Source organism: Oncorhynchus tshawytscha, linkage group LG08 (genome assembly GCF_018296145.1).
Source record: "Oncorhynchus tshawytscha isolate Ot180627B linkage group LG08, Otsh_v2.0, whole genome shotgun sequence".
Lineage (NCBI taxonomy): Eukaryota > Metazoa > Chordata > Actinopteri > Salmoniformes > Salmonidae > Oncorhynchus > Oncorhynchus tshawytscha.
In genome coordinates, this window is record NC_056436.1 from 72,175,052 (window position 1) to 72,198,587 (window position 23,536).

The window sequence follows — 23,536 nt, forward strand, 5'->3', positions numbered from 1 at the left end:
ATACCATGTACAGTGAGCAGCCTAAATCACGTATTCCATAATACCACACCAGTGTTCTCACAGTCTGAGTATAATTACTAGTAGCTTATTCAAATTCATACATTTAAAAAAGTATTAATAACTTCAATTGGTCAATGAATTGAAGACATACTATTTCTTTCCACATTTGACTTAATGGTACAATATACAATTTATCACCTCCTCATTTAACACAGAAAACCATTAACCATCAGCTGAGATAAAAAAATATATAAATATCATTAGGTGGGTGCTTATAGCTGTCCTATTTCACACATGTTCAAGTGTATATTAATACACATGAGTGAATTGGAAATGTGTTTTTTGCACATCCCAACTCACTCTCAGAGAGTAATGTCACAGCCAGGGTCTGCCATTATCAACAGCAATCCTAGATCAATTAGGTTTAAGGGCCTTGCTTGAGAGCACATCAACAGATTTTTCATCTTCTCAGGGATTTGAACTAGCAATCTTTCAGTGACAGGAACACTGCTCTAACCACTAGGCTACCTGCTGCATGCAACCAGCCAGGAAAGCTAACCAGCATGTATCCAATACATCATTCAAAGAAAGATAGGGAATATCTCACCAGACATGAAGAGCGAGACACACTACGTGATAGAATGAAAACACATCCGTGATGTTTTATGTAGCTCCTCTCCCTATATCTGTTTTCTGGGCGGCGGCACAGCAGATTTCACCACATTGACATGCAGGGTTAAGGTCCGACAAGTGTGATCCTGGTTTCTGGAGGCAAAAGACGTGACAGAGTCAACCCATGCCTATCCAAGCAGCGCTGCCGCGGTTTGAGCTATTTTCAGATGCAGACATGTATGTCTAGGGGCTGGAAAGATACTCTTGGGGCTCTCTCTGGGGAAAAGTGACACACAGCATACCACAGAATATACACAGGAACACATTTGTGAGTATACAAACATTTGCGCTATGCAGGTTATGGGGCATTTTTGGTAAATCAACACCATTGGAACCTGTGAAAGATAGTAGCCAAGGTACAGAGAGGGAATTCAAGGTCTTGAAATTCAGGTGCTGAACCTCCGGAGGCAACACTCTCTCACACACACACACACACACACACACACACACACACACACACACACACACACACACACACACACACACACACACACACACACACACACACACACACACACACACAGTGAGGAAATGAAGCAATTAAAAGGAATGCCGGAATGCAATTTCTTGTCAAGTCGAAAGGGAAACGTATATGTGGGTGATGTGCAGTATTTCTTCAAGGCTGACCGTATTACATCAGATCTATTTTTACCAGTGACGTTCATGACCGATGACAGTGGCGATCTGTCAGGGAGACCACCACAGTTCTCAGGGAGACCACCACAGTTCTCAGGGAGACCACAACAGTTCAGGCTACAGGGAGACAGGTTAGACCCTTAAAAAGGTGACACAAATGTCAGGAGGTTGACAGCTTTTCAAGCGACTGTTGGCCAGCACTGTATCAAAACATCAAATCAAATGTTTTTGGTCGCGTACACATATTTTGCAGATGTTATTGCAGGTGCAGCGAAATACTTATGTTTCTATCTCCAACAGTGCAGTAATAACTGAAAATACAAAACAATAAACAAAGATAGAAATGAAGAAACATCAGAACAAGCAATGTCCAAATCCAGGATATAAATATGTACAGTGCCTTCGGAATGTATTCAGACCCCTTGACTTTTTCCACATTTTGTTACGTTACAGCCGTATTCTAAAATGGATTAAATAAAAACATTTCCTCAGAGACCTACTCACAGGTAGCCTAGTGGTTAGAGCATTGGACTAGTAACTGAAAGGTTGCAAGATCAAATCCCCAAGCAGACAAGGTAAAAATATGTTGTTCTGCCCCTGAACAAGGCAGTTAACCCCAGTGTTCCTAGGCCTTCATTGAAAATAAGAGTTTGTTCTTAACTGACTTGCCTAGTAAAATAAAAAACAATAGCCCATAATGAAAAAGCAAAAACAGGTTATTAAATTATTTTGCTGGAATGAATGCCAAGAGTCATGTCTGGAAAAAACCTGGCACCATCCCTACGGTGAAGCATGGTAATGGCAGCATCATGCTGTGGAGATGTTTTTCAGCAGCAGGGACTGGGGAGACTAGTCAGGATCGAGGGAACAGAGCAAAGTACAGAGATCCTTGATGAAAACCTGCTCCAGAGCACTCAGGACCTCAGACTGGAGTGAAGGTTCACCTTCCAACAGGACAATGACCCTAAGCACACAGTCAAGACAATGCAGGAGTGGCTTCGGGACAAGTCTCTGAATGTCCTTGAGTGGCCCAGCCAGTCCCGGACTTGAACCTGATCGAACATCTCTGGAGAGACCCGAAATAGCTATGCAGCAACGCTCCCCATCCATCCTGACAGAGCTTGAGAGGATCTGCAGAGAAGAATGGGAGAAACTCCCCAAATACAGGTGTGCCAAGCTTGTAACGTCATACCCAAGAAGACTTAAGGCTGTAATTGCTGCCAAAGATGCTTCAACAAATATTGAGTAAAGGGTCTGAATAGTTATATAAATGTGATATATTTATATATTTATTTTATAAATTAGCAAAAAAAAATCAAAACCTGTTTTTGCTTTGTCATTATGGGGCATTGTGTATAGATTGATGAGGGGGAAAAAAACGTTTTGATTATAGAATAAGACCGTGACCTAACAAAATGTGGAAAAAGTTAAGGCGTCTGTATACTTTCCCGAAGGCACTGTATATAGTGTTGCGAATAGATAGTATGGACAGTATATGAATAGAAAAGGTGTGTACAGCAGTAGTTAAATAATATGAACCTTGACTAGAATACAGTATATACATATAAAATGGGTAAAACAGTATGTAAACATTATTAAAGTGACCAGTGTTCCATGACTATGTACATAAGGCAGCAGTCTCTAAGGTACAGGGTAGAGTACCTGGTGTTAGCCTGCTAGTAACAGTGTCTAAGGTTCAGGGCAGGGTGCTGGGCCGAGGCTGACTAGTGATGACTATTTAACAGTCTGATGGCCTGGAGATAGAAGCTGTTAATCAGTCTCTTGGACACAATTTTGATGCACCTGTACTGTCTCCACCTTCTAGATGGTAGAGGTGTAAACAGGCCGTTGCTCGGGTGGCATTTATTTGCTGTTTGAAGGGAAAGACAGATGATAATTACATTTCAAAATTGGACAATAACGTTTCACAGTGAAGATGTTATTAATTCATGCTGCATTCCCAAAGGTATAAACTGATGGCTTTAAACCAAATAGTCTCTATGGCAGTGAGGATAATAACCTACAGTTATAAGTCACATCTAAATGTATTGCAACTTGAAATATGATTGCAAGAATACTGTATCACTCACAGTCCAGAAAGTAAGTGTGCTCCACAATAACTCAATGCTGGATAGAAATCTGCCTGGTCAGATCTTGCCTGCGTCCCAAATTGCACCCTATTCCCTATGTAGCGCACTACTTAGGGCTCTGGTCAAAAGGCTTGCACTGTGTAGGGAATAGAGTGCCATTTGGGACAAACCCTTCTGTGGACGATTGGCAGGCAGTGGCACCAACAAGCCTGGACATGGTGGGGGCCATGACAGACGTCTCCTGGAAGAGGAACTCCCCCTTCACCCAAGAGGTCACAGAATGTGCCATGACTGAAGGTGTCAGCACAAACATGTTCCAAAGAAACCTGTGCAATAAAACCAACATCACTCATATTCTCCTGCCGAGGATAGCTACACCATTAAGACAGGACAGACTGATATTTTAGGGATAATCAGGTTCAGAGCCAAGAGGTAGGCTAGCCTACCAGCGACTCCATACAAGTGGGTGGCTCTTTGTAGTATTATAGGCATTTGTCAGTTTATTCCCCTTGGGAATTCAGCATGAATGAATAACATTCTCAATGTGAAATGTCATTGCCCTTTATTTATTTATGTAATTATTATCTGTGTTTGTACTTCAAACAGCAAAGAAATGTAGGTTAACTTTCTCTACTCGACTACTCGAGCCAAGGTAAATGAACCTAATGGCATTCAAAATGGCGGAGGAATTTTTTTTATCAATCAGCACACAGGTGTATGACATTGCTCTTTCCCCTAATGTCCCGTCCATCTACACCCCATGATCTATACACACACACTAACTGGCTGACAGCAAGTACCAGGGGAGAGCTACAGTACTGTATATATTATCAAGTGGCAGCTGTTTCATTCCACACAGCCCCTAAGAGAGAAATCATTTATATGACTTATTGACCATTGACAGTGATGGTCACTTCCTGATGATAACTTTAAAAAATGGACAACATCGTTTTTACTTTCATGTGTAGGAATATGACAACACTATGAGGAGTTGGATATCTGATAGTTGTCAAAGGCTGATGTGTATCCAGACTGTGTTATAGGACGATGTATGGCCAAACCTATGAATGGAAGGTATGCATCTGTGGTATGCATTAATGCTTCACAGGGAGAGTCCCAAATGACACTGTCACGGATCCCTCTGGAACATTACGCACACCTGGCCCATATTCCCAGTGATTAGTAATTGTATAAGTGTAACCTTGGTTTACCAGTGTCCTGTCGATTATTGTTACAATGTCCATTGTTTTGTGTGAGTATCTGTGCTATGTTGTTTTGGCTTTCGTGCCATTGTGGATTGCGCAGATGATTACGGGTCTCGTCCCATGTGATAATCATTGTGCGCTTGTGTTATTTATTCAAGGTACTCCTCACTCTTTTGTTTGGGTTTCAACCCTGTGTGTTGTATATGTGTTTGTTTGGGTTTCAACCCTGTGTTTTGTATATGTGTTTGTTTGGTCTTCGTCCCCGTGCCTGTACACGGCACGCTGTAATTTGGGTAAAGACATTTTTTAAAACTATTACGCATTCCTGCGCCTGTCTCCCGACCCTTTATACCAAAGTGACAGGCACCATATTCCCTATATAGTGCACTACTTTTGACAAGAGCCCTATGGGCCCTTGTCGAAAGTAGTGTACTACAAAGGGAAGAGAGTACCATTTGGAGTTGAAGTAGCTTCACACATTGTGAGTGCTATAATTCAAGTTTTGGTCTAATTTGTTTCTATACATCTGTATACAGTATAATGGTAGTTTAATTCAATGACCTTGGTACTCTATTCTCATAGGGCTTGACATAGAACATGTGTTGGTTAGTCTAGTGTGCTGTATGATAACATATAACATAATATATGTATGATATGATGTCACAATATGACCGTCCTTGATGTAATCTTACCTGGAATAACTCATTCTTCATCGTTGAATATTATAAATATAACGCAAGGATGTTTGACATGTCTGGCATGTTCTAGTCATAGTTTACATTTTAAACATTTTAACTGAATTCAATGTTATTCCACAGGCCTAGCTGTCACTTCACTTTATCACCTAGGTCTAATCTAATGCGTGACCCAGTCTAGGCAGTTCGATCATTTTGATGCAGAAGAACACTTGCGAACATAACAAATTAACACGTTTTAAAATGGACCTTTGATAGGGTACAATCCCTTTGTTTACAACACAACAGTACTACCAGTGTTATATTTGATCAGTCAAAATGAATGATTTGAAGTCACATCGCTTCAACTGCTCTGAAAATAATGAACCGCTTTAATCCCATGTAATAATGGAACAATGCGTCACGTGAATGACCGTATGCTGGAGTTATACAACGCTTCCCTTAATGTTACAAAATTTTAACTCTTTACAACTGTGTCAGCTTTGAGCACAGTGGTACAATATAACAGTGCAAAAAATAATGTATCTTTAGATAAATTTCCAGCGCGTGATTAGTCAGTAGCCTAGTTAAATACCCGTGATACAGAACATTTATCCCACCTCTATCGTGCCCATTGCCACAATAAATATACTTACCAATAATTGCCACCGTGTGTTCCTTTGACCCTGAAATACAATGCGCAAATATTTTCCCACAAATGATTTATAGACTATATGCACCTGTTTTTGAGGAGTCTGGCAGGCAGGCAGGCAGTCCATAGAGCGCAAACACTGCTGTTGGATCAGTTGCCTAGTATGGGATGAGTTGATATCTATTCCGACAGCATCCCAGACCAGCTTCCGCAAGACAATACGCAGCTCCACAAATGCTTCACAGAAGATAATCAGTTTTCCCCAACCGTAAATGCAGTGCACGGTCGGGAAACTGTGCAACACACCAAATAAATGATTGCTATCCAACCTGTATACCTGTGCGTATTTCAAGAACAGAATCCTTGTTTTAATACCGCAGTACAATATTATTTTCCCCCGAGAGCGAAAATGGCTGTGTCGCCCAACACAAGATCAGTCATTGGTGCAGCGCTGGTTTTCGTAGTCATGGAAACAACCAACAGTTCAATTTGTAAGGAAGGCATGCATGGCCTATCATGAACACGAGGTCCTTCTGAATGGAGCAAATCCACTTCCTTTCAGGGCATTTAAAAGTGCATGTTTTCTCAACATTTCACCCCCTCAAGAAACCAACGTGTTTGTGTTACTAATTAATGCATGCATCACCGTCACCGACTTTATGAATTAGGCCTAATTAATCCAATTTCTCTCATGAACAGTAGCCTATCAGGCAATCAGCTTTACCTTGTTGGCACCATATACCCATACCCTTTCGTTCTTTATTCATTGGGCTTTAGAACAAGGTGACACTGTGCTTGAAATAGACCAGGGGCAGGCAACTATTCTGCTGTGGGACGATTTTTGTGGAGCAAATGGTCAGGAGGCCGGAGCAATATAATAATTATAATAAAAGACCAGGCAACATGAATCATTGCTTCCAAAAAAAATACAACACAGCTGTTTTCACATGTTGAGCTTAAATTAAATTTAACAAAACATATTTCCCATGTATTAAATTTAGAGTTCACATGTTAGCACCACCTTTCACATGTGAGGATCATAACATGTTCTCACCTCACATGTGAGGATCATAACATGTTCTCACCTCACATGTGAGGATCATAACATGTTCTCACCTCACATGTGAGGATCATAACATGTTCTCACCTCACATGTGAGGATCATAACATGTTCTCACCTCACATGTGAGGATCATAACATGTTCTCACCTCACATGTGAGGATCATAACATGTTCTCACCTCACATGTGAGGATCATAACATGTTCTCACCTCACATGTGAGGATCATAACATGTTCTCACCTCACATGTGAGGATCATAACATGTTCTCACCTCACATGTGAGGATCATAACATGTTCTCACCTCACATGTGAGGATCATAACATGTTCTCACCTCACATGTGAGGATCATAACATGTTCTCACCTCACATGTGAATTGCAGTTTCACATGTTCAAAACGTTCACATCTGAAAATCAAATATGTAGTTCCACATGTGAAACATGTTCAACTGGACATCTCACTTTCACAAGTTGAATTGCCGTTTCACATTTAAAACAACTCCAAATGTAATGAAATTCAATAACGTGAGAAAATAGAATTTGCAGGTTCACATGTAATAACACTCCACATGTGAAAATCTCAGATTTTTTTGTCAGAGCAAATGAATTTGTACACTGCAAATTGACCATAACTAACCCAAAGAGAGATTGAATTTGTACACTGCAAATTGACCATAACTAACCCAAAGAGAGATTGAATTTGAAAATAACAATCATTTCACACCTTGATTACATTGAGACACCAGCACATATTTCTCTTTTTTTATTTGTGGGAATAATTGGGAACAGATTTCCTAAATATATATATTTTTTATCTGAAATCTTGGTGATTTTACAGTCTTAAAAAAAAAAACTAAAATCCCCCAAGTAAAATAAATACATTTGGGGGACAAAAAATTGACTTTAGTGCTGGGCTTTACAATATTGTATCATATGAAAGAGTGCCCAGAACCCAATGTTATTTTTTGTAACTCTGTATCTATTCTCCACTCTCCCACCCCTACCCCACCACAGTGTGGGTGAGCCTGTCCTGTCCTGCTGAAGACGTAGTGGGACTGTGATGACGGGTGACTGATCTGCCATATCACTTAGTGGTTCAGTATCTGGTTGTGTTTCAAAATACAACCTATAATTATGCCTCTCCCCTGGTCCACTTCCAAGCTATTTAACCTGCATATGTGCCAAGTAGCTAGCTGATAAAACGCTATTGAAAGAATTCTATGTTCTTATCTTTGCCTTTCTCAGACTCCTAACTGTCACGTCCATCTGATAACAACCTTTATCACAATTCTAAATTGACTTGTTTTGGAGTGGAGTGATCATGCTGAAATACTAAAGTCAATCACACATTTTCCTCTTTGTTCTGTTGAACGGCCAACCTTATGGTTCAATTGAAAAAGTATGTAGGCCTGCGGTACTACCTACAGTAAGCTAAGTGGAGGGAGGGTGCTGTTGTGACAGCCATGTATCAAAGTGCACAGGACAGTTGTGATAAACAGAAGCCCTGTCGGCCAAACCCGACAACGCAGCATCCCATAAAAGTTAAACAATTGTAACACTTGAGACAGGAGATAATGTCCAGATGAAGAGCAGCTCACTGATCAAAACATGGTGCTTCTGTTAGAATCGGTCTTGTTTATGCTCGACTCTTTGAGCCCTTCTTCTTAATGTCAGTATGGGGTCTGAGGTTAGGGTACTCAATGTGCATATCTGCTGAATTGCACGTGAGAGGCTATGGCCTGAAGTGAACAATTGAGTCAATATTTCCATAGATTGTTTTTGACTCCAGGTTACTGAATTTATACAGAGGTCAACAACCCTAGCTACTGAACCTAAGAGGACACAATTGTACTATTCGGAACTTCAGATTGCATCAGGTGGATAATTCTGCAATATTTGCATGTTTCATTACTCTGCAAATAATTTGCTCATTTATTACTAATTTGCATTTTGGGTATACTGTATCCTAGTATCTGCTGTGGCAGCGCCTGTCCAACCACACATCTAAATGTATCCTTTGTGCTGTCAACTTTCTCCTGCAACACCATGTCCACAGAGAGGTGATACTATGTACTGCCAAGAGATTGTCTCTGTAAGATCAGAAAATGAAACAAGAACAAAAATACTGAATGCTTACTGTGATTTTTCACTTACACTTCAAAGGCTTGTGGAGCAAAGTGTCAATTTAGAGAAGTCAATTATTACATCTGTATTTACTGCAACAAAAAGAATGGAGGAGCATCTCTGAAAAATACCCCCTTTTCTCAGTTTCAAAAGCAAGCTCTCTAAGTCTTTGGCTGGCACAGACACAAAAGGGAAATCATCAGGCTGAGATAGACGTGGCTGGTGCCAGTTAGCGCCGGGGCCCTGGGCGGGCGGCCTTACCTTGGCCAGCTGACATGTTCAATGCTGCCCCATGGTTATCTCCTCTCCACTTCACACCGCCCCTGAAGTGCTAAGCCAGGGATGCGTCCCAAATGGCACTCTATTCCCTACATTGCCACAGACCCCTGGCCAAACAACGTCCTATCCATCCACCCTGGATTTACAGCACTCTGTCCCGAAGCCCGCTCACTGTCCTAGCAGATTTAAGGCTGTTTTGTGCTTTTGCCTGTGATTATATCAAAATAGATGTGATGAAAGTAGACCACGGCAGAAACATGTACATGCACTGATTTTGTTCGTCCTGTTTAGGGTGTGCTGTGAAAATAATGCATAAAAGCATAGGAAGGACAGTGTAAATGATACAGACACATTAAAAGTAGAGATTAGCAGCGAAGGGCATTGAAACATAAGCCCCAAATCTTTCTGGGACATTTTGGGGATGACACGGATCCTTTCTGTGTTAATCTCTCTCACATGGATATGAAACACTTACTTTCTGCCTTTTCTGATGCTGGACATCTAGGTTGGTCTGTCTGCCTGTTTGCAGGAGAAGACATGCAGTACAGTTTTACACACACACGTATTTCTATGTAACAGAGTGTCATTGGCTAGGCTATATCACGCAAATATATATGTGTATGTGAATGTACACTTTTAAAAATCTATTTAGATTTAAACAGCGCAAGAGGAAAAAAACATTTGATGAAGGATGAATAGACATCCGTCAGTAAAATCAATATTGACAGTTGAACCAGTGGCACCCTGTGGAGCCCTGTGGCACCCTGTGGAGCCCTGTGGAGCCCTGTGGCACCCTGTGGAGCCCTGTGGCACCCTGTGGAGCCCTGTGGAGCCCTGTGGAGCCCTGTGGCACCCTGTGGAGCCCTGTGGCACCCTGTGGAGTCCCGTGGCACCCTGTGGAGCCTTGTGGCACCCTGTGGAGCCCTGTGGCACCCTGTGGAGCCCTGTACGTGAGAGAGCCTCATCTATCAATTGCTATTGATCTACGGCAAAGGGGAAAACTAAATAGAGAATAACAGCCTCGTACTATGCATTTGTTTCAGCATAGGAGTAGAATAGTGTGGATGTGTGGATGTGCCCATCCACACTGAGATGTCTAATATCTAACGGTCATCAGTGTTGTATCAATCAAAGAGCAGAAGATAGTTGAATCTATCTTCTGAAGTCAGCAGGGTAAGAAGTGTAATCTATAACAGTCATTAGAGTTTGTATATGCATCTATCTTCTGAAGTCAGCAGGGTAAGAAGTGTAATCTATGACAGTCATTAGAGTTTGTAAACGAATCTATCTTCTGAAGTCAGCAGGGTAAGAAGTGTAATCTATAACAGTCATTAGAGTTTGTAAACGCATCTATCTTCTGAAGTCAGCAGGGTAAGAAGTGTAATCTATAACAGTCATTAGAGTTTGTAAACGCATCTATCTTCTGAAGTCAGCAGGGTAAGAAGTGTAATCTATAACAGTCATTAGAGTTTGTAAACGCATCTATCTTCTGAAGTCAGCAGGGTAAGAAGTGTAATCTATAACAGTCATTAGAGTTTGTAAACGCATCTATCTTCTGAAGTCAGCAGGGTAAGAAGTGTAATCTATAACAGTCATTAGAGTTTGTAAACGCATCTATCAGCGTTACAAAAAGTCCATCTACTTCATAAACTCAGTGCTTTATAGCTGAAGACATTAATCTCTTGAGAATTCTCTTTTTTCTCTGGTCTATTACCAAATAATGAGCTGTCTGATCGTAAATCTGTTCGGGGGGCAAACTGTGCATTTAATAAAACATAATTTGTGGAGAGATATTATTACGTAGACATTTGCATTTTTTCTGCTGCACTTTGGTAGGAGTCTTCATGTGTGTCTGTATGGCTAGTAGAGGAAGTGTTGTTGGAGGGCAGGTTCCCACCCTTGTACAGTCCTGAAAGAGCAATGGGGGCTCAGTAATCTCAAGGGACCCCAAAAGAGGATCAAGTTACCTCAGGATAGAGAATCCTCTGTCCACCTCACAGTGTCATGGCTGTCTCCCATTTGTTCGCCCCACCACTCACACACAAAGTCTCTTCAAATGTAATTGGAATCTGGCTACACAGAATACAATGACAATGGGAAGAGCAACATTACTTTTGGAGCCACTGGCTGTGAAAAACAGGTCATACCTGGATCTGAATCCACATACCGAATGCCCACCCCTACCCATACAGAGCCATGGGAGGGATGCACAGGAAACCAAAATCAGTCAAACCTCCTGAAACCTTTCACTGGTGGGCTAGAGTTTCAGAAGCGATGACGACAAACGCTCTCTCATGGTTCTAGGGAAGCCCACTGGTGAACATACGCTTGCACTGTTATCTGAAAATGTTCTCCAGGTTTGTAGATAAACAGGATGGTTAAAAGCTGGATGGTTAATAAAAAAACGGTGTATCAGCTTTTAAATGTTTTGTCCAAGTCGAGAGATACAGCGCAAATTTAAAAAAATGTTTAATCTACAGATGTAGGATCTTAATTTGAGCATGTTTGCTACAACAGGAAAATAATCCTGCAGCAACAGGAAATGTGAATTATTATGTGGATTATAATTAATGGACATTTTTGGTAGGGCAAACTTTTTAAAGTGAAAATTACAAACTTTAGAAGCCTTTTCTAAACCTTGAATACACTACAAGTTTGCATTTCCTGCTGTACATGAAAATTATCTGCAACTGAAGTGATAGAGTGATAAAATTAAGATCCTATATCTGTATGTCTACACATGATTAATGTTAGATGCTGTACAATATCACTGTACTTTGACATAATTTTAGCATTAACTGTGCTCACCGCAGTGAGTGAAAACGGTCACTGAGTGGTCTCTCAGATGGGAATACTGTATAAGATTATATGAAAGACACAAAACTATTTACAATGACGTAAAACACACGTCTTATCGTTCTGCGAGTTGTTAATTAGGTTTAAACAGGTAGACATGTCTGTTTGTCATAATGCCTTGATGTTTTAAAAGTGTCCTGTGTCCAGGTCACCCTTTCTGACCTCAATGGGACTTCCTGGTTAAATAAAGGTTAAATAAATAATAAAATATAAAAAATAAATGAATAAGCCTGCATCTCAGCAGAGGCAAGTAATCCGGATATTGATTACTCCTGGCTGCATCTGATCTGCTATTTGTCAAACAAATAACACCTATTTTCCACAGCAGCACTCTGCACTATGGCTATGTTTATATAGGGTAATCTGAAGTGTCTAACACTGGGAATAATGTAGCCTTGATGGTATGAGTCACTGTTGGCAGGTCACAGAGACTAGAAATACTCCAAACACAATCTGCCAAATCTGAAAAGATTTCAGCATGGGCCCTCAGATCCTCAAAAAGTTCTACAGCTGCACAATCAAGAGCATATTGGCTGGCTGCATCCCCGCTTGGTATGGCAACTGCTTGGCATCAAACTGCAAGGCGCTACAGAGGGTAGTGCGTATGGCCCAGTACATCACTGGGGCCGAGTTCCCTGTAATCCAGGACCTCTATACCAGGTGGTGTCAGAGGAAGGACCCCAAAATTGTCAAGGACTTCAGCTACCAAAGCCACAGATTGTTCTCTCTGCTAGTACAGCTGGTACAGCAAGCCACACTAGTGTACCAAGTCTGGAACCAACAGGACCCTGAACAGCTTCTACACCAAAGCCTTAAGACTTCTAAACAAGATGACTTAATAGCTAATCAAATGGCAACCCATGGTGGCTGGTTCATTCCTGCAGCCCTGCAGCCCAGCAGGGAGGTAATGTTCTGTGATTGGGACATGGTGGTTCATTCCTGCAGCCCTGGAGCCCAGCAGGGAGGTAATGTTCTGTGATTGGGACATGGTGGTTTATTCCTGCAGCCCTGCAGCCCAGCAGGGAGGTCATGTTCTGTGATTGGGACATGGTGGCTGGTTCATTCCTGCAGACCTGCTGCCAGGGGTATCAAACTCTTTCCATGGAGGGCCTAGTGTCTGCGGGTTTTTGTTTTTTCCTTTCAATCAAGACCTAGACAACCAGGTGAGGGGAGTTCTCTACTAATTAATGACCTTAATTCATCAATCAAGTACATGGGAGAGCGAAAACCCACAGACAATCAGCCCTCTGTGGAATAAGTTTTACACGTGTCTTAGGGAGCGAAAGCCGGCTCAGCTGGGTGTAAGAATGCGTCTCAAATGGCACCCCATTCCCTTTATGGTGCACCCCTTTTGACCAGAACTCTATGGACAATGGTCAAAAGCAGAGCACTACAAAGGAAATAGGGTGCCATTTGGGATGTAGCCAAAGAGTCCCAGTAATACCCCCTATACATCCAAGCACTCTCACTCACTCATCCTATAGGCTTTAGTTCACCGTGGGCCCATCTAGACAGTAATAATGTTAGACAGCTCAGTAATCTGGACGGTAAACAAGTTAGGAATGTACAGAGGCTGGATGATCACTCTCCCTAGATACATGATCACTCAATAAGCCCCTCTCTCTGTCTCTTCCTTGTTTTGAAGACAGATATTATAGTCTGTTTTACACAGAGTGTAAAAAACATTAGGAACTCTTTCCATGATATAGACTGACCAGGTGAATCCAGGTGACCGCTATGATCCCTTAATGATGTCACTTGTTAAATCCACTTCAATCAGTGTAGATGAAGGGGAGAAGACAGGTTAATGAAGGATTTTTAAGCCTTGAGACAATTGAGACATGGATTGTGTGTGTGTGTCATTCAGAGGGTGAATGGGCGAGACAAAAGATTTAAGTGCCTTTGAATCGGGTATGGAAGTAGGTGCCAGGCGCACCAGTTTGTGTCAAGAACTGCAATGCTACTGGGTTTTCCATGCTCAACAGTTTCCTGTGTGTATCAAAAATGTTCCAAAGCACATCCAGCCAACTTGACACAACTGTGGGAAGCATTGGAGTAAGCATGGGCCAGCAACCCTGTGGAACTCTTCCGACACCTTGTCGATGTTCATGCCTCGATAAATTGAGGCTGTTCTGAGGGAAAAGGGGAAGGTGTTCTTAATGTTTTGTCCACTCAGTGTATATGCCCTTCATGTCAGTTATCCTCCCCTCAGATATCTAGCACCATTTTAAACCAAGGATGCACCAGCCAGGCAGCACATTCTAACCCAGTACTACTCCACCTGCTGATTGTTATCCTTCATCATGACAAGGGCATTTTCTGATGGGTTACACAACAAGTTCCCATGTTTGGATCTTGAATTGAGTTTTGATTCAATTGTGCAATCACTTCCCAAGGCAGGACCTGTATATAGCCTACACGTCATCTTCAAATCCTAACCTATATATCATCTGAGAGTATTACGACATCTCTAAATATACAACCTGTTTCTTAGCACTGCTGTGTACATTAGTAACTAAATACAGGCTTCTGGATGGATATGAGCGCAGCTGGGCTGGCTCCCTACGAATCCGGAATCCAAGGCCCATACATTAGAACATGGTGCAAGCCAAGATATATAAACAGATTCAGTGTCTTTCTTGTATCTGTTACTGTTGGCGCTCCCGAGTGGCACAGCTCTCTAAGGCACTGCATCTCAGTGCTAGAGGCGTCCTAACAGACCCTGGTTTGATTCCAGCCTGTATCACATTTGGCTGTGATTGGGAGTCCCATAGGATGGTACACAATTGGCCCAGCATCGCCGGGCTAGGCTGTGATTGTAAATAAGAATTTGTTCTTAACTATTTGCCTAGTTAAATAAAGGTTAAATAAAAAATAACATCTTTATAGAATTACAACGTAGTACCCTACATACCATTATGTTTCATCTCTGTTGTTGTAATGAACCCTGAGATGAACTTATCCTCTTCTAGTTTCAGTATTACTGTAATGAAAATACCAGATTGTCTGCATAATCAAATAAAATTCAGCTCAGACATCCATAAATACCCCATTAGACATGCCACCAGGGGTCTCTTCACAGGCCCCACGTCCAAAATGAATTCTTGGCAACGCAGAGTACTATACAGAGTCATGATCCAATGAAACTCCCTTCCATCTCCAATTACTCAAGCAAACAGCAGAATTACCTTTAAAAAAAGATTAAACAACTTAATGGAACCGTGGGGACTGTGAGGGGACACACAAACACACGAACACTCAGACACACTCTAACACACACACTTTTTTTTACATAATTTTATTATCATTGTTTGTATATTGTTGTTTTCAATTTGTGTGACTGTCCTTGTTTATCACTGTATCAGTGTTTTGTCACTTGTTATTGTTTTATGTTTTAGTGTGGACCCCAGGAAGAATAGCTGCTGACTCTGCAAAAGCTAATGGGGATCCAAATAAACAAAGAAATATCGACTATAGTCGCACATTAAAACACATGGTGTCATTTGAACGATCAGTAAACAATTCCTCACGTTCTAAGGTAGAGATGCTATAGTGAAAAAAATGGTAATCTGGATTACATCGCCACACCGGAGAACAGGAAGAAAACAAGTCTGTGTCATGTCAACATGTTGAAACCATACTTCACCCGCTACCATTGGGCGGAGAAGTCGTTGGAAACCGGTAGAGATGTTCTCTAAACCTAGAGTCCGAATCGAGTCCTAAGTCCCCTGTGCTTGAGTCAGAGTCCAAGTCGGAGTCACCAATGGTCGAGTCACTAGTTGAGTTATGAGTTCCTATGGCTGAAGTCCCCGTGCTGGTCCAAGTGCTCCAGTCTGAGTAACTGGGTCCACCTTGTCTCAAAATAAAGATATAGTGTAGTGGCAAGAAGGATTTGGTCAATAAATTGTTTGCTATCCATTTTCCTTTTTTTTCCTGTGCCACAAAATGTTTGCATATAGAAAACTGGTAATATTACCAGGCCCACGTTCAGTTGCAAAACATTCTTGAAAGCTGCAGATAGACATTTCATGAATAGAGCCAATGTTATTCCATATTCAACATGTCAGAGAGGCATGTTTGTTCTACATAGAATATTTATTTCTGAACGTTCCAAAACGTTGCGCCCTGCTGAACACACCCCAGGTTGTTAGCTGTAGCTAGCTAAAGACATGAACAAACAAGATGTAGCCTAAACAAATGGTTAATGGTGCGGTATGCAAGTACCCTAGTTTTAGAACTGCCGGGATATGCTTTATGAATGCAAAATACCACCTGCCAATGCACAATAGAAAATAAAAAAACATAGCGCTGGTATTATGGGTAATATCTTTTGAACGGTAATGGCTAGAATCATGCTGTTTTCTCAGAGGAAAAAAGGGAGACTTGGCTAGTTCATTGGCTACAGAACCTGGCCTTGAAAAGCAGTGGGGAAAGTGCGAGGGTTCATAGAGATTACAACAACAACAACAAAATCTACAGTCAAGGGAAAGAAACATAGCTAGACTTGTTTAACTATTTAGCTTAATGCTGCTATTGTTTTTAATTTTGTAAGCATCGTGTGTTTTTTAACCAGGCTGCTGGTGACTGGTTAGCTATGGGGAACCAAGAGAGTCAGCTTTGTGATGTGTATAATCAGAGGCGGAGGCGGAGCCTGTCTGCTGACTCTCATCGCTTGCTCCCCCGCAGCTCACCAGTTGATGTAGGCTAGGCTGTCTGTGCAAAGTGTGGCGCTTCCATCCCACTGCTGAGCAGAACGGCGTTGCGCATCTGTGCTGCTAATATTAATTGTGCTTATCGCTGAAAAGCTCTCAATTTGTCCAAAAACTCTTGTCCAGTCCACTCAGTAGTCAGATTTTTGTCACAGAGATCATTTAGTCTCCTCCAGTTTTAGTCAACTGAAAATATATGTTTTTTCTTGTTTAGTTATAGGTTTTTCTGGGTCTATTTACTCAGTTATAGTCTTGTCAATTGCCACTGAAAAATAGGCGTTTGACTAATATTTTTGTCACTATATTTGTTGACGAAATTAACACTGCCCATAGACCTGGACATAGCTATACGACATGCAATAATCCTGGGCATTGGGCTGCCATATAACAGTGTGAGAAAGAAGGGGGAAAATCATTGGTTACAAACATAAAGGTACATTCACAGAACACATTTATGGATAAACACAGGACTAGCACTGCTGGAAAACTGCAGCTCGCAGTTATCGGTTATTTTGCGCTAGGATAGAGATAAGAGCAGGGGGAGAGGTAGAGGGTAGGGTAGGAGAAAGGAGAGAGAGAGGCCATAGGTGGAGTGGGGGACTGGGAGCCAGATAGAGAGTAGGGTGGGGGAGAGGGGAAAGTTAGAGGATGAATGTGGAGTAAGGGAGAGGTAGAGGGTAGGATGGGGGAGAGAGGATTTTAGATGGTGGAGTGGTGGAGAGGAAGGTCGATGATGAGATGGTGGTACCTACTAAATGTATCAAATCATACTACATATCTGAAATGCCTTAGAAGTGTATGCACAGTTTCTGTTAATGGAGTGTCATGGTAGTCTTGCCTGTACGTGGTGGCACATTTCCTTAATGCATCTGACCAAAGCCTGCACAGTGTAAACAGTATATTTACATTTTACCCAGTGTCCTCTGTAGGCTTGAGACTGAAGCTCAGCTGGTTCTCAACAGGCTGCTTGCCAAGTCACTAAGCTCTTTGTATCAACTGTAACATCCTGTTTCACCGACTTGTGGCCTAAGAAGAACATGGATAATATATAGTTAGCTGGGTTCTCAGTGCATCGGCAAGACAAAACAGCAGATTCACCAAATTATATTTTCAAAGAGGATGTAAAGTACTTTAAGCATATGTTTTTGTTTCAGTCTCCTCCATCTCCACTAACCAAAGCCAATTGTATGGATTTTTCCCCCTATTAATAATGTAAAATTAGTAGCTGTACAGAAAGGCACATGTGAGGCCAAATTACAGAGGAGGAACTTCTTGATGCAATTAAAGCCTTTAAGTCCAGGAAATCTTCAGGGCTGGATGGCGTACCAGTGGAGGTATTCCAAACATTTGTTGATATACTCAGAGGACTGTTATTAGCATGTTTTAACCACTCCTAAATAAATGGTATATTATTAAACACTCAACAAGAAGGTTTGATTTCATTATTACTGACACAGGATCCAAGTGGTAAATACGTATAAAGTATTTATTAAAATTTGGAGACCTCTTTCATTTCAGTGTTGTGATGCAAAAATTCTAGCAAAATGCTTAGCGCATTGAATTAAAAAGGTATTGGCGGATATTATTCATCCTAATCAGATCAGAGGTTTTTTACATGGACGATACATTGGAGATAATATAAGACAAGTACTGGAAACAATAGAACACTATGAAGTATCTGGGAAACCAGGCCTGGTATTCATAGCTGACTTTGAAAAGGCCTTTGATAAAGTACGACTGGAGTTTATATATAATTGCCTGGAATATTTCAATTTTGGTAAATCTCTTATAAAACGTGTTAATGTTATGTATAGTAACCCTAAGTGTAAAATAGTGAATAATGGCCACTTCTCAGAAAGTTTTCAACTGGCATGAGGAGTAATACAAGGCTGTTCACTTTCGTCTATTTATTATTAGTATCAGCTCCAACAATAATATTAAGGGGTGAGAAATCCAGGGCTTAAAAACAAAGGTGTCATTGTACGATGATGATTCATGTTTTCTTTTACATCGACAATATGGATACCTCCACAGCCTCATAGAGGATCTAGTTACTGTTTCTTAGCTATCTGACGGGGGATGTGAACATACTTGGGGATGTGGACATACTCGGGATGTGGACATACTCGGGGATGTGGACACACTCGGGGACGTGGACACACTCGGGGATGTGGACATACTCGGGGATGTGGACATACTCGGGGACGTGGACATACTCTGGGATGTGGACATACTCGGGGATGTGGACACACTCAGGGACGTGGACACACTCGGGGATGTGGACACACTCGGGGATGTGGACATACTCGGGGATGTGGACACACTCGGGGACGTGGACATACTCGGGATGTGGACACACTCGGGGATGTGGACATACTCGGGGATGTGGACACACTCGGGGACGTGGACACACTCGGGGATGTGGACATACTCGGGGATGTGGACATACTCGGGGACGTGGACATACTCTGGGATGTGGACATACTCGGGGATGTGGACACACTCAGGGACGTGGACACACTCGGGGATGTGGACACACTCGGGGATGTGGACATACTCGGGGATGTGGACACACTCGGGGACGTGGACATACTCGGGGATGTGGACACACTCGGGGATGTGGGCACACTCGGGGATGTGGACATACTCGGGGATGTGGACATACCCGGGGATGTGGACATACTCGGGGACGTGGACACACTCGGGGACGTGGACATACTCGGGGATGTGGACATACTCGGGGATGTGGACATACTCGGGGACGTGGACACACTCGGGGATGTGGACATACTCGGGATGTGGACATACTCGGGATGTGGACATACTCGGGGATGTGGACACACTCTGGGACGTGGACATACTCGGGGATGTGGACATACTCGGGGATGTGGACATACTCGGGGACGTGGACACACTCGGGGATGTGGACATACTCGGGGATGTGGACATACCCGGTATACATATCCTGAAAGAATCGAAATGATCTCACTCCAGTAAATGTTAATAGAAAGTTTGCAAAACTAGATAAGATCTTGGAAAGGAAAATGCCTGTATATTTGTGGGGGAAAAATCACTCTGATTAACTCTTTAGTCATATCCCAGTTTACCTATTTGCTTATGGTATTGCCTACACCTAGCAACCTATTTAAATTATATGAGCACAAAATATTCAATTTTATTTGGAATGGCAAAGTCAGACAAAATTAAAAGGGCCTATTTATAGAATTAATATGAATTTGGAGGACAGAAATGATTAAATATTAAAGCATTAGACCTCTCACTAAGGGTGTCAGTCATACAAAAGTTATACTTAAATCTGAACTGGTTCTCTAACAAATTAGTAAGAATGTCTGACCCCATGTTCAAGAATGGCCTTTTTCCCTTTATTCAGATTACAACCTCTCACTTTCGGTTATTTGAAAACGAAATCTCCAAAATATAGTTATTTTTAAAACAAACCATAGAAAGTTGGTTACAAATTCAGGTTAATCCACCAGACAAGACAGAACAAATAATACAACAAATATTGTGGTTAAACTCAAGTGGAAGGGAAAGTGAGGAACATGTCTTTCGGCCCTGCATTAAAGACCAAAATTGGTTAAAGAAAATGGTGGTAAATAAAAAGATATACCAGTTTACTTTCAGGACAATTTCTTTTTCACAGCTGTGCCATATAGATTGCAAAAGAGATTTCCGATGTACCGATTCCATGGCACATGGTTTATGAACTGATACACAAAACTAAAATTATGATTCAAAATTCTTGCAACCAATAGAATGTTATGTATATGGGGGATACAACCTTCCCAGCTCTGCAGATTTTTCTGCGAAGAGAGTCATTAGATCATTTATTTTGGTAGTGTCCATTTGTGGCTTGTTTTTGGTCACAGGTCCAGGAATGGCTGAAGAATTGCAACATTTACCGGGAGCTAACGCTGCACATAGCAATACTGGGTGATTTGATCGATCAATAATATAATACTTTTAGCAAAAACATTTATCTTTAGTTTACAATCTGTAGAAACTATGAGAATAGAAAGGTTCAGAACTTTTGTGAAGAATCACAGCACACTTGAAAAATATATGACAAATATAAATCCAATAAGGATGGTGTTACAAGATAAATGGGAGAAGTTGAATTGAGCTGAAGGGTGGGACTAATAACAACAAGATAACAAATGTCAAATATACTGTGTCTGTAAATAGGTTCAGAACATTTGTAAAACAGCACAGTTAAAAATATATGGTCAAATTGAAATCAAACTGGATGGACATCAGAAATAGATGGGAAACAAGCTAAATGTCTTCTATGCTGCTTCAAGGCAGATAACACTGCACCAGCTGATCCGAACGACTGTGATCACACTCTGCGTAGCTGATGTGAGTAAGATAGGTTAACATTCACATGACTGCTGGGCCAGACTGATTACCAGGATGTGTGCTCAGAGCATGTGCTGACCAGCTGGCAAGTGTCTTCACTGACATTTTCAACCACAAGTAGACCACCATAGTCCCTGTGCTCAAGAATTCCAAGGTAACCTGCCTAAATGCCTACCATCCCGTAGCACTCATATGTGTAGCCATGAAATGCTTTGAAAGGCTGGTCAGGGTTCACATCAACACTATCATCCCAGACACCCTGGACCACTCCTATTTACATACCACCCCAACAGATCCACAGATTATCCCACATACCCAAATCTACAACAGAGTACACCCACCACCCCCTCACCTGGCAGTAGACTGATGGGCTTAATACAACAGAGTACACCTACCACCCCCTCACCTGGCAGTAGACTGATGGGCTTAATACAACAGAGTACACCCACCATCCCCTCATCTGGCAGTAGACTGATGGGCTTAATACAACAGAGTACACCAACCACCCCCTCACCTGGCAGTAGACTGATGGGCTTAATACAACAGAGTACACCAACCACCCCCTCACCTGGCAGTAGGCTGATGGGCTTAATACAACAGAGTACACCAACCACCCCCTCACCTGGCAGTAGACTGATGGGCTTACTACAACAGAGTACACCAACCACCCCCTCACCTGGCAGTAGGCTGATGGGCTTAATGCAACAGCTCAACGTCCCGCTCAAACTGATGGCCTGCAGTCAGAACAACATTAAGATGAAGACAGAGTAGTCTGAGAGGGAGTTGAACAACTATGAAGGATTCTGATAGTTCGTGGTGCCAGTGAGAATGCATACACAGACATACTGTACACACTCAGACATTGATACATATGTACATACAGTGGTTCTTCCTTTAAAAGTTGCGGCATACTGCAGCATAGCTTGTGGGGTGCCAGCCCGATCTGCATTTCATAATTTCAAATTCATAAAAAATCCTACAATGTGATTTTCTGGATTTTTTTTCTCATTTTGTCTGTCATAGTTGAAGTGTACCTATGATGAAAATTACAGGCCTCTCTCATCTTTTTAAGTGGGAGAACTTGCACAATTGGTGGCTGACTAAATACCTTTTTGCCCCACTGTATGAACGGGAGCGCATGGTATCCCAAACACTTTTAATGACAGTCAACTAGGCCGGACTCCTCTCACTGTCACATAGCAATCCAATCTACTGCTTCTGATTAGTTTCTACCTGACGCCCTGCAGCTCAAATGCGGTTCCTTTCTAGGTCTATAACCTTCAGTGGCGTATCTCCAAAAGGATGATCAATGTCCAGTTTGTTTGCCTTTTGTTTGGCGTGCATACTAAAATGAAAATGCATTACACATTTTGTTAACATTTGTTTTAGTTAATGAGCGCTGTGGTACAGAGCGTTGCGGCTGTGCGGGCGGTGCTGCGCCTAGACTTTGGGGTCTTCAGGTAGCCTACATGTGGTGACACGTGCAACACAGCACCAAAACAAAAGTGCTTTTTGCGTCTCATGTTTGACAAATACTTTAAGCTGCAGTCAGCGGCTTAGCCCAGCACAAAACCAATCAGAGTTCTTGCCTTGGCTTCCCCGGAATTAAATCAAAGCAGATGGGGATGGCAGTAGAATAGCCTACATTTGGAGGTGTTAGTTATTAGGCCTAATGGCAGTGCTCAGCTCAGTGAAACGCATGGTGACTGGTGATGGTGAAGTAATGCCCAGTCCATTGGCCATTGAGGTAACCCACCTGCCTCTTATAAGACGAGATATTCAGAGAGTAGTGTGTGCGTCAAGGACCACTGCAGAATAATAAGTCTGCAAGAACAGAATGCAGCATGGGATCCTGAGAGGAGAATATCAATGGTAAAAATGTGTTTTTGCTCTATTTTTTTGCTCTATCTATTACAATGTACTACCAGTTTACTGGACATGACACATTCATCCACTCAATGTCAATCCAGTGATCTTGTCATTCCACCAAGAAAGTGTCAGTTGGAATGTGAAACAGGAATCTGATATGATGCCACCTCATTGTTTCACAGCCTGAACAGTGGCGTTCCAGGCGGACTACATTGCAGATGTATGCCAGATCTCTGAATGCCTTGATAGACATGTGTTTAACATATCAGCTAATCACATCATATGATATAGCAATCTGGTGCCCGACTGTGTAGTCAATGACATGGCA

The 23,536-nt window shown here is 41.9% G+C and overlaps 1 protein-coding gene across 13 annotated transcripts in view; it reads right to left on the reverse strand.

Moving 5' to 3' along the window:
* The window catches only part of sorbs2b (sorbin and SH3 domain containing 2b), an 84,579-nt gene extending 78,060 nt beyond the window's left edge, over window positions 1-6,519 (reverse strand). For 3 of the 13 annotated variants that reach the window (XM_042325911.1, XM_042325910.1, XM_042325905.1), the window contains exon 1: window positions 6,018-6,518. The gene's annotated coding sequence lies outside the window, so the exon portion shown is untranslated. Of the gene's footprint in view, window positions 1-607; window positions 766-5,933 lie in introns of all 13 variants that reach the window. The other 10 variants (XM_042325908.1, XM_042325906.1, XM_024428872.2 and 7 more) reach the window with 10 other exon arrangements.
* Between the last annotated feature and the right edge of the window lie 17,017 nt (window positions 6,520-23,536).